The sequence below is a fragment of the Carica papaya genome, chromosome 3 (assembly GCF_054855325.1).
Source record: "Carica papaya isolate Zhongbai chromosome 3, ASM5485532v1, whole genome shotgun sequence".
Lineage (NCBI taxonomy): Eukaryota > Viridiplantae > Streptophyta > Magnoliopsida > Brassicales > Caricaceae > Carica > Carica papaya.
Window position 1 is genome coordinate 27,440,167 of NC_142311.1, and position 17,333 is coordinate 27,457,499.

General features: G+C 40.2%; 5 pseudogenes; all 5 read right to left on the reverse strand.

The window, feature by feature from the left end:
• Positions 1-12,415: 12,415 nt before the first annotated feature.
• LOC148267380 (5S ribosomal RNA) lies at positions 12,416-12,534 on the reverse strand (annotated as a pseudogene).
• Positions 12,535-13,357: 823 nt separating this feature from the next.
• LOC148267381 (5S ribosomal RNA) lies at positions 13,358-13,476 on the reverse strand (annotated as a pseudogene).
• A 360-nt stretch (positions 13,477-13,836) lies between these two features.
• On the reverse strand, positions 13,837-13,955 carry LOC148267382 (5S ribosomal RNA; annotated as a pseudogene).
• Positions 13,956-14,314: 359 nt separating this feature from the next.
• Positions 14,315-14,433, reverse strand: LOC148267383 (5S ribosomal RNA; annotated as a pseudogene).
• A 2,553-nt stretch (positions 14,434-16,986) lies between these two features.
• On the reverse strand, positions 16,987-17,105 carry LOC148267384 (5S ribosomal RNA; annotated as a pseudogene).
• Between the last annotated feature and the right edge of the window lie 228 nt (positions 17,106-17,333).

Consider the following 17,333-nt stretch of genomic DNA (forward strand, 5'->3'; position numbering starts at 1 on the left):
TCTGATCTGTCTGAATGTTCTTTCTGATTTTAACTATTTTGGACGTGGTCTCCTCTACCAACTTTGGGCTGAATAATCTTCTATCGTCCACTTCTTCCCAACAAATCGGTGATCTGCACGGGTGCCCATATAACGCATCATATGGAGCCATGCCGATGCTTGCTTGGTAGCTGTTGTTGTAGGCAAACTCTATCAGGGGTAGGTGGTCGTTCCAGTGGCCCCCAGAGTCAAGGACACAAGCTCGGAGCATATCCTCAAGTGTACGAATTGTCATTTCTGATTATCCATCAATCTGGGGATGGAAGGCAGTACTAAGAGACAGTTTTGTTCCCATAGCTTGCTGAAAGTTGCTCCAAAACCGAGAAGTGAACCTGGGATCCTTGTCGGATACTACTGTCACTGAAACTCCATGCAATCTGTCTATTTCCCGAATGTACATTCTTGCCAACTTGTCTAAGGGATCGGTCATCCTGATGGCTAAGAAGTAGGAAAATTTGGTAAGTCGGTCAACAATTACCCATATGAGATCATGTCCTGAACGTGCCTTGGGTAGCCCCGATACGAAGTCCATGGTGATATGTTCCCACTTCCACTCCAGGATCGGTAAAGGCTGAAGTAACCCACCTGGGCGCTGATGCTCTACTTTGACCTGCTGACATACCAAGCATTTAGATACAAAGTCAGCTATGTCTCTCTTCATCCCATTCCATAAAAACCGGGGTCGCATGATTTGGTACATTTTGGTGCTTCCTTGATGCATGGCAAACTTCGAGCTATGGGACTCTGTCATGACGCTCTTTTTAACTCACTGTCATCTGGGACACACACCCTGTCTTGGAAACGAAGTAATCCATCGGTAGAGATTCAGAATTCTGAGCTCACTCCCTGTTCTGCATCCTTCTTGCGGGCTACCAGAGCGGGGTTGACTGACTGGGCTTCCCTTATTCTCTGGATTAACTCGGGCTGGACTATCAGGCGGTCCAAACATGTGACTCTCTTCAGATCCTGAAGTCGAACCTGTTGCGTGGCCCCAATTGGCTTGTATTCTGAAACCATCAAATGGGCTAAGATACCTGCACTTTTCCTTCTGAGAGCATTTGCTACCACGTTACCCTTACCCGGATGGTATAAGATATCACAATCACAGTCCTTAAGGAGTTCCATCCACATTCTCTGACGCATGTTGAGATCCTTCTGAGTAAATATGTGTTTCAAACTCTTATGATCGGTGTAGATATGAAAGGTCTCTCCGTACAAATAATGGCATCAGGTTTTCAAGGCGTGTATGATTGCGGCAAGCTCCAAGTCATGGGTGGGATAGTTCTTCACATGATTCTTTAACTGTCTGGATTATATGCTATAACCTTTCCATGCTGCATCAGAACACAACCCAGGCCTAGATAGGAGGCATCACTATAAACTGTATATCCTCTCGGTAAAGCCAGCACGGGTGCAGTAGTCAGCCACTTCTTTAATTCTGAAAAGCTTTTTTCGCAGTCCTCATTCCACTCAAACTTGGCATTCTTCTTTGTGAGTCGGGTTAGAGGAGCTACTAGACTGGAGAATCCCTCAACGAACCTGCAGTAATAACCTGCCATCCCCAGGAAGCTACGGATTTCTTTAACTGATGTCAGCTTCTACCAGCCAAGTACCGCTTCAACCTTTTCGGGATTCACTGATACCCCTTCCTTTGATATGATATGTCCTAGGAAGGCGGTCTACTCAAGCCAGAATCCACACTTGCTCAACTTTGCATATAACTTCTTTTTTCTGAGGACCTGCAGAACTTGGGCAAGATGGTGAGCATGTTCTTCTCTGCTTTTTGAGTAGACTAAGATATCATCGATGAACACGATGACAAATTGATCCAAGAACTCTCTGAAGACCCTGTTCATCAGATCCATAAAGATTGCCGGGGCATTGGTTAGCCCAAATGGCATGACTAGGAACTCATAGTGTCCGTACCTACTTTGGAAGGCCGTCTTAGGGATGTCTTCTGTTCTTATCTTCACCTACTGGTAACCTGATCGCAGGTCTATTTTAGAGAAGACCTGTGCAACCTGCAACTGATCGAAGAAGTCATCAATCCAGGGAAGGGGATACTTGTTCTTGATCGTGACCTTGTTCAATCATCTGTAATCAATGCACAGTCTCAACGTTCTATCTCATTTCCTTGCAAAAGTGACTCTGGCACCCCAAGGGGACATAATGTGTCTAATAAAACCACTGTCTTGCAATTCAGTGATCTGTTTCCTCCACTCCTCCATCTCAATGCAGCTCATGCGGTAAGGAGCAACCGAAATAGGTTGGGTGCGTGGCTATAGGTCTATAGTGAACTCGACTTCCCTGTCCACTAGCAGACTGGGCAGTTTGTTCGAAAACACATCTGGGAAGTCTCGGACTACCGGAATCTCTTGAATACAAATTTTCTTCTTGGGTTTGCCTAGTCAGAAAAAATAGCAAGATTAAGGCACTAGAAGTTAAGAAAACTTGCCATCAATGAATAAATATTAAATGATTTTATTAATTTGTAAATGGGTCCTCGTTAGGAGGATTAAATACAACTTTCTTGTTAAAGCAATCTATGGTGGCGTGATATGCCGCTAGCCAATCCATTCCTAAGATTATATCAAAATCCCCGTTTCTAACCCTATTAGGTCTACACTCAGTTTCATATTTGTTATCTCCATGGCACAAGCCTTGTAGATAACTTCCCCTAGTAGTGTTTCACCCCCAGCAGTAGATACAAACAACAATGAATCAAGTTTATCAGGTGATACATTAATTTTGGAAGCAAAAATATGTGAAACAAAGGAATGAGATGCACCAGTGTCAAATAAAACATGAGCAATATGGTCACAGATAATATACATACCCTGTACCACATTCGAGTCGGCGTCGGCATCCTGCTAGGTAAGGTTGTAAACTCTGCCCTGGATATGAGGCATTCTTTGATTTTGGTTTCTCGGGCATTCTCTTGCATAATGCTGGGCACTGCCACATATACGACAGGTATTGTTAAGGCAGTAGCATGGTCGGTCCCCATGATCTCTGTCGCAGTGCTAACAGATCTTCCCAAGTGCTACCCCTGGAGCCTGAGGAGGGGCCTGGATGGCTAGTCTGGGCCTCTTATTTGGTTGGGCAGGCGCAGTAGGTGCTGGCCTGCGGAACGGAGCTGAGGGTCGGGAATTCCCCGCTGGTTGAGGACGGGTGTTGAAGCTCCTTTCCACGATCTGTGCCTTTGCTAGAACTGTTGAATATGTCTTGAGCTCCAGCACTAACAAGTGTTGCCTGATCTCCAGGCGGAGGCCCCACTGGAATCTCTTGCCTTTTGTCCCTCATCCATCAATGTCTCGGGGAGTATCAGCCCAGCTCTAGGAACTTACGAGCATATTCCGATACTGTCATGCTTCCCTGGACCAGTTGAGCAAACTCCATCTCCTTTAGGTGTCAGATGTACTCAGGGAGATACTCCGCATGGAAGGCCGCTAAGAACTGCTCCAAAGTGACTGGTGTAGGCAGGGTGGTCTGCTTGAGTTCCCACCAACGACATGCTTCCCCTACCAGCATGTAGGAAACAAGGGCAACTCTCTGTTCAGGAACAACTCCCAAGGTCTTGAAAGCTCTCTCCGTCTCTGCCAGCCAGTACTAGGCATCTTCAAAAGAGGATCCCCCTGCAAAAGTGGAAGGGTTTAGTTTCATGTACTTCTTTATGTAGCCCGGGTCGATCAAGAAAGGAGCTGGGTCCCGTGGAAGAGGGATTGGGCCCAGCTGGGGATAGACTGGGGGGCCCTGTGGTGGCACCTGCTGATATGGTGGGGGCACCGGATTGTACTGTGGCGGTGCTAGGTAGTACGGTGGCTGGGGCACTGGTTCATACTGCGGCTGTGGTGTCGGGTGGTACTGTGGTGGAGCAGGCTCGTACCGGGGTGGCTCGGGATTCGCTTGCTGTACCGGTGGCTGAACCCGTTGTAGTGGGGGAGGTTCGGGTAACTCCCTTCTCTCCTCTCGACCTTGCTGGGCGGCCATGATCCTTTCCAGCATCTCGAATATTCTGTCCACATCTTCTCGGAGCGAATCATCCCGGGCTACTCGGTTTAATGGGGGTCTTCCTCTCCTCATTTCTTTGCACCTGCATTTCACACGGAAGAGTTGAGTAACAATTTATCAGTGGGTATTTCTTTAAGCATTATTGTGTAAGGGATGAGTCCGAAGAACGGGCTCTGATACCAACTATAACGGCCCCGAGATTTACATGAAGATGTATGTATTAAAAATCTTAAATGCGGAAGCGTAATAAAAATTTTGATTAACATCCCTTACACAATAACCAAAAACGTACTCAAAACATGAAAGAATAAGCTAATTAAAAGAGATACTCGAATAAAAACTATAAATAGAACTATAAAGTCTTTAGGCGTCTAACTCACCGTCTTCCTGCGGAACAGGCTCGGAAACCACGTTTTTCTGATCTGAAATGGTTAAGTAAGGAATGAGTTACACTAACCCAGTAAAGACATCACATTATCTCACTGCCACAGAAGTAAAGGTTAGTAGAAAACAAAAACAACCAATGGAGCATAATTTATAACAAACTCATTTATTAACATAAAAACCTTTACTGTCCACTTACCTCGGTGAGATTCATGAAAATAACATATGAAAACAATAACATTATAACCATCATAAAATCATATCGACTTTATAACAGAACACATGTCATACTTTTGTACTTCAATAATCAGACAATAAATTTCCTCTTTTACCAGCCTACTAGTATCCATGGGGATCCATAGGGGGGTCCCCGCTACACGTGAACCATTAACATTAATAACCTGATTCCAGGGCCGTCCCCATACTCTGTCCGGTATGGGCGCCAAAACCATAAACCTCAATACCCCGTCCGGTATGAGGGTGAAACGGGTCGTCCCCATACCCCGTCCAGTATGGGCGCTAAAACACATAAGGTCTCCATACCTCGTCCGGTATGAGAGACCACGTTCCCAGTAGGGTTCTCTATGGACCCAGTCCGTCCACCATCTCCCAAGATATCTAGTCAGGCTGTCCACATTATCCATTTATCAATTTACATAACCTTTTTGCCATTTTTCTTGGTCTCAATCATTCCATCATACACAACATGTAAACCAGTAATTGACCCCAAACAAGACAACACAGTATCGGGTTCACCATAATACAAACCATAATAAAAGAAACTAAGATTCATGCATAAGAGACCATAAAATAAATACATCAAATATCATACTGCATTTAATACTGAAAAATAGATCAAACAATAACTGACCAACAATGTATCAGATTCGGGCTCCATTGGCAACCTCAATCAATTATACATATCTATAAAGTCACAAAATATCGTTTAATTATTTATTAAGCTTTAATGCCGTGATAGGAGATAGGGTGAGAGATTTTTACTTGTTTTGGGGTCTGAAATCGGCTCTACAGTGCTCCTACAGGCTGTCCCTAAATTCCCTGAATTTTTTCTGAGAAACTTGAAATGCATTACTGGTACCTGCACGTGTCCTAAAAAATCCCAAATCAGACCTAGGGTCCCTTTCGGCCAATATCGAAATTTTGACATGGCGGCTGCGCCGTGCTCCAGTGACGGCGCTACCGCCTGCAGCGGTGATCCGCCTCGGGTTGGCCATTTTCGGCCGAATTCGGCCAAACTTGCATTGGTCCCTGTGATAAAACAACCCTAGGGCCCTCGGTGGGCCAAAAAATCACAAAAAATCGAGACTTACCAGCGACGGTGCTCTCGGGTACGGCAGTTTCTCCAGTGTGAGTTGCATTTTGATGTTTTGCTCCGGTCAACCTGTAGAGAAAAGGACGGTGATCACAGTGGTATAAAAATTGCATCGAATGAAGACCGGGAAAGGCCTCATCGGAGGCAAAAACAGAGGGAAGCTACGGCAGCGCTGCTAGACTTCGGCAGGGTTTTCCAGCCGATTGGCCAGTGGTTTGACTCTGGTTTGGCCATAGACGGATTTAACATCGAAAAACGAGCCAGGAGGAGAAAATTTACCTCAATTGGCGATCGAAAAATTCTCCGGTACGGTGGCCTGTGGCGGCGGGTGGCGGCGGCCGGCTCCTCTAGCGTCTGGTTCTTCTTCTTCGGCGAGGCACTGGCGGCTAGGGTTTGTGGTCGGGTGTGGGTGGGGTTATTTATACCCTTCCCCTTTTAATTTCAACCGTCCATCAAGTTTTAATCTGGACCGTCCGATTGCGATTTATTTGGGATTAAATCTGGGCCATCCATCGCGATGCGATCTGGGCCGTCCGTGCCTAATTGAGTCTGGGTCGTCCGTACGCGTGAGATCTGGGCCATCTGTGCGCGCGGGAACGGATCTGGGCCGTCCGATCGCACGCACGCGGATCGCCCACGTGGCCCGTCCCGTGTCAGTGTTCCTTGCCACGCGACGTGTCCTGGTTGGCCGGGGCTGCTGACGTGGCTGCTGACGTGGCACAACTTTTTTAAATTGCATTTTGACCCCCAGTTTTCGATTTTCTTTTCAAAAAATATCTCCATAATCCAAATTTTCACCCCTTTTTCCCAAAATCAATTTCAATTAAATTCAAAAAATAGTTTTACCCTATTTTATCATTATTATTATTTTTATTTTCATTAAATTAAATTAAATTAAATTAAAATCTTATAAGTAAATATATAAAAAATAAATCTAAAATTCAAATACAAAAATAAAAATAATAATTTGGGTGTTACATAACAAAAAGCCCAATTAGCTAAGTCCTTGACCCAACATATTCCCTAATAATAAAAATGATGTCATCTAAATCCCTCCCATTTTTTAGTTTCTTCAGTTCTTCAATCAATAGGAAATAGAATTAGGATTTTATATATGTTTTTCAAGTTAAAAATAAAAAGAGATGATGGTAAAATAGAAGAAGAAACAAAGCTAACAGAAATGAATGAGAAAGGGAGGTACATAAAAAAAAGGAGAGGGTTTTGGGGGAAAAAATGTCTTCTTTCCAACAAAAGTAAAGAGCATTAATGGAGGGTTTAGGAAGAAAAAAAAGTTGAAAAGAAAACTTTTTCTTTCCAAAGCCCTCCCTTTTTTTACATTCATAGTTAGAAAATAAATAAAACGATTAAAAGACAAAGAGAATTACAAAACTTTAAAGCAAAAGAAAAAAAAAGACTTGAGGGAGAGAGAAAAAGAAAAAAAATAGAAAATTAAATACAGTAGCAGATAGAGATAATGTATGATGAATAAAAAATGAACTTTATATTAAGAATATTCATGTTCGTTTTTTATTATTGTTATTATTATTTCTCCTACTTCGTCTCAATTTATTACTAGCTAAAATAAAGGATATGAGTCCAGTGCCTTTATCATTATTGGACAAAAACTGAATGGTCATAACTATCTCTAATAGTTGCATTCAGTTATGATGTTCATTTATGGTCGAGGAAAAGGTAACTACATCGACGGGGTAGTCACTGAAACAAAATCTATTAATCCAGACATGTGGAACTAAATAGGCACTTCATCAAGAAGAAGATAGAAGGGGATATAATTAACATCTCTTATATTCCTACTAATCAACAAAGAGCAGATATTCTAAATAACGCACTACCAAAAGTAAAATTTGAAGATATAAGATCCAAGTTAGGCTTACTTGACATTTGCAATCCAACCTGAGGGGAGAAGTGTTGAAAATTGAGTAATTATAGTTGCTGTATTAGAAATATTTACTTCCTAATTTAGAATACATGAGACCATGGTTGATCAAATATCTTTGATCTTGTGTGCCATTTATTTTAGAAAATCCTCTCACCAATTAGGAGGGATTTTTTGTGTAAATATAATAATTTTTTGTATAATAAATACAATCCATGTATCATTATCAAATGCAATGAAAAATAGAAAATTGTCATTCAGATTATGTATGTTTTTTCTTGCAGAATCATGGAAATCTTACCAGTCACGAGCCTGAACAAGTTTTAACTAATTTTACAACACGTTTGGGCCATCGCATTAGGAGGTCTGCTCTAATTCTTATTGTAATATGTTAGTGATGATGGATATTCCATAGATGTTTTAGAATTATTTGCTATGTCTTTGAATTTCAAATAAGTTTGACATGCCTCTTTGTCTAATATGTGAGCACTTGGCCCTACTTAGGATGCTAGTGTTGGAATCCATGTATTTCCCACCTTGATTTTTCTATCCCCACCCAGATTGTCACATAGTAGAGAAAGAACAGAAGAAGGAAAAGGAGCTTCACCACCTTGTTTATGTGTATAACAAATCTTTTCAACTCTTGTGCATGATAAATATTAATGTACTATTTATAGGATGGACTAGTTTCTCTCCCTGAATATTTCCTTTCTTTTTGTTTTCTTTTCTAGACTGATATAGTCACTTTTTTTCCCAAGATCCAAATTTTCGTGGTCAGCGGGTTGTAACCTTTCATAATCAACGAGATTTCATATTTTTTCGACATCATAGGTAAGTAACTTGTTTCTTCCCACATTTGAAAGTGCTTCAAGTAAACATTCAGTTGTTTTGGTTATATTTTCTCTTAAAGATACATTCTGGTATTTGTTTAGGTACATATTTGAAACAAAGGAAAGTAAACAAAGCGAATCAAAAGTAAAAAGGCAAAGGATGTTAAAGTAGATAACATGAATTTTTTTTTTCAATGACACTTTCTTTAGTGCATGGCTCAACTCTTGATAAGTTACTGTGGAGTTATATTCAGAGCCACCGAGTTTTAGCACATTCAGATTAGTTTTGAGGTGTTTGGATGGATTCTTTCTTTTAAAGTTTAGAAGCTTTTGCAAAGTAGGTTTTATGAATTATGAAGGAATATTATAATGCCAAAAGTTTTAAGTAAGTTAGATTAGGATTTAAACTTTATAAGTAGAAAAAAAATAAGCTGGTATGAGGAGTTTACTACAAATTGGCTTTGATTTTTGGCTCAAAGTTACAGATTTTATCAGACAAAAGAACTTGACCAACATTTGGATTGTTTATCTTAGAAAATAAGCTCATAAGCTGAAAAATTAAGCCCTTCCAAATGGACAATACTGCCTAGTCTCAGCTTTACAAGGGGTCATTCATTATTTGTGATTTCACATTGCCTTTATGGTTCTAAATGTACAGGAATGTGGTCCTCGATTCACCCTTAAGTTAGTAAGCCTGCAGCATGGAACATTTGACACCAAAGGTGGTGAGTACGAGTGGGTCCACAAGGTAATCACTTGTTCTCAGCATTTTATCCATTTGCCTATGTAAACTTATTTTCTTTTCTTGTAAAATGCAAATATTTTTGTACTGTCTTTTATCTTCATTGTTTCATTTGTTTGTTCCTCTTATTTTCTCAGCTTGAAATGGACACTATCCGAAGGAGATTTTTCTTATGACTTTTGGGTCCTTCTTTTCCTACCTTCCTCTTGTTACTTGTGGAATATAAGCATCATTTAGAGAAGAGGATATTCTATCTTCCACGAGGGATTAAGGTGGAATGCGGATTAATTGACTTTATCAAGTTGCTGACATCTAGATTAATATTCTGCTATATGAGATATCATGTTACCAGTTTTGACTGATTTTATAATCAAAGTGGGAAGAGATAGAAAGACGGTGTTTTTATGTGTTCAGCTTAATCCTTGACACATGCAATTTAATGTTTATGCCTTTAGAAAATAATAATTCCAACACTTGAATTTCCTAGTAGTTCCTTTTTTTTCAATTGTCCATGTATTGTTGGATACAAAAACATCAAATTGTTACTATTGAAACTAGGATATCAACAGAAACTGGACAACTTCAACGATGAACACTTCGACAGAAGTAATGAAAGCGGTAGCTGATCGGATCTAGAGTTTCTTCTACTTGCCATCTGACACATTTGAAAAACACCATGTGAATATCTTGTAGGCCCCATTTGAGCTTTAATGTTGCTTGATTTTCTGAATTCAGGAATTGCCACCCATTTTTGCTCTTCACTATTTCTCCTTGCAGACCCCTTTTAATCGTTTTTTATTGGACTGATTTGGAAGAAGTTGCTTGGTTTCGTGTGTCTGTTGAGATGCTTGTGAATTTTGGTAAAATAGAAAATGAAGTATCATCTAATTTTCTTTTTCTTAGTAATTAATTTTATCTTCTTTAAACATGGTAAATATTAAAAGATTGAATTTCTCTGTGTGCAATGTTATTCAAGAAAATCTCCCTCAATTGAGTGAATCTTAAAGTACTGGTCATTCGCATAGTTTTCTGTAATTATTTTATTAAATTTCTTGTATATGTTATATCTGAACAAATTAAACTATGATACCTATTTATGCCATAATTAAAAAGGTTTATTATATTTTAGTCATTCATATAGTGTGTTTGAATTATTGACAGAGTATTTTGTGTATCTTCTTTATGAAGAAATTATGTTATTATTAATGTATAAGTGTCATATAATTAATAAAATGTATAAAATTTTATTGAAAAAATATCCGTCTAATTTTTGTTTAAGTACTTTGATTTTTCTATAATAGTTTAATACCCTATAATTATTTTTTATATATATCTATAAAACTATCAGTTCTTAGTTTATTATTTTTTAATGTTTAATTTTTTTTTTAATTTTAACTTATGCACTCTTAAATTTTGAATGTTCTTACTTAAGAATCCAAATAAATGTATTTATTCTTTTCAAATTGCCAACAATGTAAAATTATAAAAACCTATACGTTGTGTAAAATTATCACAAAAAATTACATGAAATTAATTAGAAGTTGGGCTAAACCACTAAATTTATATTTTATTTTTCTTATTTTCAAAATTGTGTTTTATTATAAGTTGATTTTGAACTTTTAAAACTTTTCGGGACCTTGAGAGCAATATGAGGGTTTGAGTGAAAAAAGAATGTGAGACTGAGTGATCTAAAATACAAGTTTAAACATGGAATGGATTTTACAACGTTCATAAATTCTCAACTTAAGTCGTTACTAAAAGAAAAGTTGAGATCATTCTTCTATATTTAGAGACTAATAAAGAAAACTTGGGATCAAAAGGGGAAGAAGGGGATGAGCGGTTGGGTTAAAGAGACAAATCTTCATATATTCTCATTAGAAAAGAGGACGGTAATGGAGTCTAACGCAAGAAAATGAAACTATAATGGATCAACGTAACCTTTTTCCCAACATGGTAAGTTGAGATCATCATGAGAGAGATGAGAAATATACTTCCCTTAATATGTTTCATTGATTGAGAATTGAACTAAACTAAATAAGGACCAAATAAGATAAAAGGTTCGGATCAAATATGAAAATGATGTATAACATTGAAATAGAAGAAGTTAAAGACAACAAGATATGTGGCATCAATGTTGTAGAGTAAGAGAGACTCAACAATGCAATGTTAACAAGGCGTGTATAGGAGACCATCAATGCAGAATTTGAGGGTAAAAATGAAGTTTTAACACTTGAAGGTAGAAGAAATTTATTTATTTATTATTGTTAGATAGTTTAAATATTAATTTATAAAATAAAAATAAAAATATATATTTAAAATTAAAAGAAATAAAATTTCTCCTACACGTGGATGCCACATCAGTAAAAATTTTATAAAAGATAAAAAAAAAATTATGGTCATAACATCAATTGCAAGTGCACAATTTTAATAGACTTCAAGCACCATTTGTTGTGATGACTTATTTAGAAAAAAAATTAAAAGTAATTACCAATATGAACATAAATTTGTATAAAGTTTATTAGAAAAATACAAATTACACAAGGATTTTCAATGTATTAACATTTCACGATAATATGAGATGTAGTTATATGATTAGCTGCTTTCTCACAATTTTAATGAGCTTCAAACCACCATTTATTATAAAAACCTAGTGAAATGAAATCTAGAAGTATGATCATTGAACGTCCCATCCGCAAAAAGACGGGCGCAACAAGAAGACTTCTCAAGAGGCCACCCATCCTAATACTACTTTCAACCAAACAAAGTACCTGTGTAGTTCTGATGAGATCCGATGCATTAATGCTAGTATAATCATACACGTCCCATTTTGCACTGCAAATACATATAACCCTTCTCCTTCCCTCCCCCCTCCCATCATTTGTTTCGCTGTGTATGCACGCCGCACAATGGCTTCTAGTTCTAATATCAAGTAAAATGCTTTGGCACCTTAACTCAGGCTCAGATGAACAGACCGTCCGAGGCGCATGTTGCACCTCTGTTTGCATTGTTCTACTATGTAAGATGCTCTCAATGATACTTTTATCATGTGATAGACTATAAACGAATGCACGAAAAATATTAAGCAAAATACCCTAGTGCCACAACTCACACCGACGAATGAATTGGCGGACCGTGATACTGGTCACGCGTAATGTTTAATGCACCGTCCGCAAAAAAGAGGGGTGCAACATGAGTACTTCCTAGGAGGTCACCCGTCCTAGTACTACTCAAGCCCAAGCACGCTTAACTGTAAAGTTCTGATGGGATCCGATGCATTAGTGCTGGTATGATCACACTAGTCCCATTCTGCACTGTAAATGCATATACTCCTCCTTAACTTCCCCTCGCCCATCATTTGTTTCACTGTGTGCGCACATCGCACCTCTACTTCTACTTCTAATATCAAGCAAAATGCTTTGCCACCTCGACTCACACCCAGTTGAACGGACCACCTGTGTCGTACGTCACACATCTATTTGCGTTGTTCTGCTATGTAAGATGCTCGTAATAACACATTTTTATCGTGTACTGAATTATAAATGAATGCATGAAAAATATTAAGCAAATGACCTGGTGCTGCAACTCACGCAGGCGAATGAATCAGCAGATCGTGGCGCTGGTCGCGCGTAATGTTTAAAAAAGACGGGTACAACACGAGAACTTCCAAGGAGGTCACCCATCCTAGTAATACTCTCGACCAATCATTCTTAACTGTGGAGTTCTGATAGGATCCGGTGCGTTAGTACTGGTATGATTGCACATGTCCTAATCTACACTACAAATACAAAAACCCTTCTCATTCCCTCCCACCTCCCATCATTTATTTCGTTGTGTGCGCACACTGCACCTCTTCTTCTAATTCTAATATCAACAAGAAATACCTCAGTGCCTCGACTCATGCCCAGATGAAATGACCGCTTGCAGCGCACGAAGCGCATTTGTTTTTGTTATTCTATTATGTAATGTGCTCGTAATGACACTTTTATAATGTGATGGATTATAAATAAATGCATGAAAAATATTAGACAAATATCCCTAGCGCCATAACTCACACTGGCGAATGACCTGACGAACCGTGCCACCGGTCGTGGGTCACATTTAATGCCTCGTCTGTAAAAAGACAGGTGCAACACAAGAATTTTTCAGGAGGTCACCCATCCTAGTACTACTCTCGCCCAAACACACTTAACTGCAGAGTTTTGATAGGATCCGATACGTTTGTACTGGTATGATCGCGCCTATCCCATTCTGCACTGTGAATGCATATACCCCTTATCCTTCCCTTCTCCCTCCCATCATTTGTTTCGTCGTGTGTGCACACCACACCTCTGCTTCTAGTTCTAATATTAAGCGAAATATCTCAGTGCCTCAACTCACGCCTAGATAAACAGACCGCCTGCGGCACACACCGCACCTCTGTCTTTGTTATTCTACTATACAAGATACTCGTAATAACACTTTTATCACGTGGTGGACTATAAATGAATTCACGAAAAAATATAAAACAAAATGCGCCGATGTTGCAATTCATGCCAGCGAATGAACCGACGGACCATGGCACCTGTCGCGCGTAAAGTTTAATGCCTCGTCTGCGAAAATATGTGTGTAACACGAAGACTTCCCAGGAGGTCACCCATCCTAGTAATACTTTTGTCCAGACACGTTTAACTGTAGAGTTCTGATGGGATCCGGTGCGTTAGTGCTGGTATGATTACACACGTCCCATTCTGCCCTGCAAATGCATATACCCCTTCACCTTACTTCCCCCCTCCAATCATTTATTTCGCTGTATGCCCACACTGCACCTATGCTTCTAGTTATAATATCAAGCAAAATATCCCGATGCCTCGACTCACACCTAGATTAACAGACTGCTCGCGGTGCATGCCGCACATCTGTTTTCGTTGTTTTACTATATAAGATGCTCGTAATGACACTTTTATCATGTGGTGGACTATAAATTGATGCACAAAAAATATTAAGCAAAATGCCCCGGCGCTACAACTCATGTCAGCAAATGAATCGGAAGACCGTGGCACCGGTTGCAGGTAACGTTTAATGCTCCATATGCAAAAAGACAGGTGCAACACGAGAACTTCCAAGGAGGTCACCCATCCTAGTACTACTCCCGCCCAAGCACACTTAATTGCGGAGTTCTGATAGGATCCGGTGCAATAGTGCTGGTATGATCGCACCCATCTCATTTAGTGCTGCAAATGCATATACTCCTTCACCTTCCCTCCCCCTTCCCATCATTTATTTCACTGTGTGTGCACACCGCATCTCTACTTCAAGTTCTAATATCAAGCGAAATGCCCCGGCGCCTCAACTCACGCCCAGATAAACAGACCGCCCGCAACACACATTGCACCTCTGTGTTTGTTATTCTACTATGCAAGATACTCGTAATAACACTTTTATCATATGGTGGATTATAAATGGATGCACGAAAAATATTAAACAAAATGCTCTGGTGCTGCAACTCATGTCGGCGAATGAACCGGTAGACCGTGGCACCTGTTGCGCGTAACGATTAACACCTCGTCTGTAAAAATACGAGTGCATCACGAAGATTTCCTAGGAGGTCACCCATCCTAGTACTACTTTTGTCTAGGCACGCTTGACTGCAAAGTTCTGATGGGATCCGGTACGTTTGTCCTCACATGGTCGAACCTGTCTCATTCTGCACTGCAAATGCATATATCCCTTCACCACTCCTCCCCTCTTCAATCATTTGTTTCGCTGTGTGCGCACACCGCATATCTGTTTCTAGTTATAATATCAAACAAAATGACTCGATGCCTCGACTCACACCTAGATGAACAAATTACCTGCGGCGCATGCCGCACCTTTGCTTTCGTTTTTTTACTATATAAAATGCTCGTAATGAAACTTTTATCATGTGGTGGACTATAAATTGATACACGAAAAATATGAAGCAAAATGCCCCGGTGCTGCAACTCATGTCGATAAATGAACTGGTAGACCGTGGCACCAGTCGTACGTAATGTTTAATGCTCCGTCTGTAAAAATACAAGTGCAACAGAAGGACTTCCTAGTAGGTCACCTATCTCAGTACTACTCTCACCCAAGTACACCTAATTGCAAAGTTCTGCTGGAATCCAATGCATTAGTACTGATATGATCGTACCCGTCCCATTACCCGCTGCAAATGCACATACCCATTCTTTTTCCCTCCCCCCTCCCAATATTTGTTTCGTTGTGGGTGTACACCACACCTTTGCTTCTAGTTCTAATATCAAGCAAAATGCCCCACCGACTGTGGCACTAGTTGCAAGTAATGTTTGATACTCTGTCCGCAAAAAGAAGGGTATAATAGGAGAACTTTCCAGGCAGTCACCAATCCTAGTACTACTATTGTCCAAACATGCTTAATTATAGAGTTCTGATGAGATCTGGTGCATTAGCACTGATATGATCGCACTATTCAATTTTACTCTGCAAATGCATATACCTGTTCTCCTTCCTTTTCTCCTTCCATTATTTTTCGTTGTGTGTGCACACTACACCTCTACTTCTAGTTCTAATATCAAGTAAAATGCTCTGGGGCCTCGACTCACCCTCAGGTGAATGGACTACCCGCGGCGTACGCTGCGACTCTATTTTTGTTGTTCTACAATGTAAGATACTCGTAATGACACTTTTATCACGTGGTAGACTATAAATGAATGCACGAAAATATTAAACAAAATGCCCTGACGCCGTAACTCATACTGATGAATGAATTGGTTGACTATGGCACCGGTCGCGCGTAATGTTTAGTGCTCCGTTTGCTAAAAGACAGGTGTAATACGAGGACTTCCAAGGAGGTCACCCATCCTAGTACTACTTTTGCCAAAGTACGGTTAATTGCAGAGTTGTGATGGGTGCATCAGAGCTGGTATGATCGCACTCGTTCCATTTTGCTATGCAAATGCATATACCCCATCTCCTTCCCTCCCCACTCCAGTCATTTGTTTTACTGTATGCTCACATCGCACCTCTATTTTTAGTTCTAATATAAAAAAAATGTCCGGGGTCTCGACTCATGCTTAGATGAATAGACCACTTGTGACACACGACATACCTCTTCTTTCGTTATTCTACTATGTAAGATGCTCGTAATAACACTTTTATCATGTAGTTGTTTATAAATTAATGCACTAAAAAGATTAAGTGAAATGCCCCAGTGCCACAACTCATGCCATCAAATGAACTGGCGGACCGTGGCTTTGGTGGCGTGTAACATTTAACACTCTGTCTGCAAAAAGATAGGTGCAACACGGGAACTTCCTAGGAACTTACCCATCCTAGTACTACTCTTACCCAGACGCGCTTAACTGCAGAGTTCTTATGGGATACAGTGCATTAGTACTGGTATGATCGCACCCGTTCCATTCCGCGCTGCAAATGCATATACCCCTTCTCCTCCCCTCCCCCCTCCCATAATTTGTTTTGTTGTGCGCGCATACCACACCTCTGCTTCTAGTTCTAATGTCAAGAAAAAAGCCTCAGTGCCTTAACTCACGCCTAGATGGACAGACCACCCATAGTGCACGCCGGACCTCTACTTTCGTTGTTCTACTATATAAGATGCTCGTAATAACATTTTTATCACATGGTTGACTATAAATAAATACACTAAAAATATTAAGCAAAATTTCCCAGCGTTGCAACTCACACCGGCGAATGAACTGGCAGATTGTATCTCTGGTCGCGGGTAACGTTCAATGGCTCATCTGCAAAAACAAGGATGCAACACAAGGACTTCCCAAGAGGTCACCCATCTTAGTACTACTCTCACCCAAGTACGCTTAACTGTAGAGTTCTGATGGGATTTGGTGCATTAGTACTGATACGATCGCACTCGTCCCACTACGCTCTGTAAATGCATATATCCATTCTCTTTTCCTCCCCCCTCCCATCATTTATTTTGCTGTGGGCACCTCTGTTTCTAGATCTAATATCAAGAAAAATGTTCCACCGACTATGGCACCAATTCGCACGTTATGTTTGACGTCCCGTCCACAAAAAGAAGGGTGCAACAAGAGAACTTCCCAGACGATCACCCATCCTAGTACTATTCTAGTCCAAGCA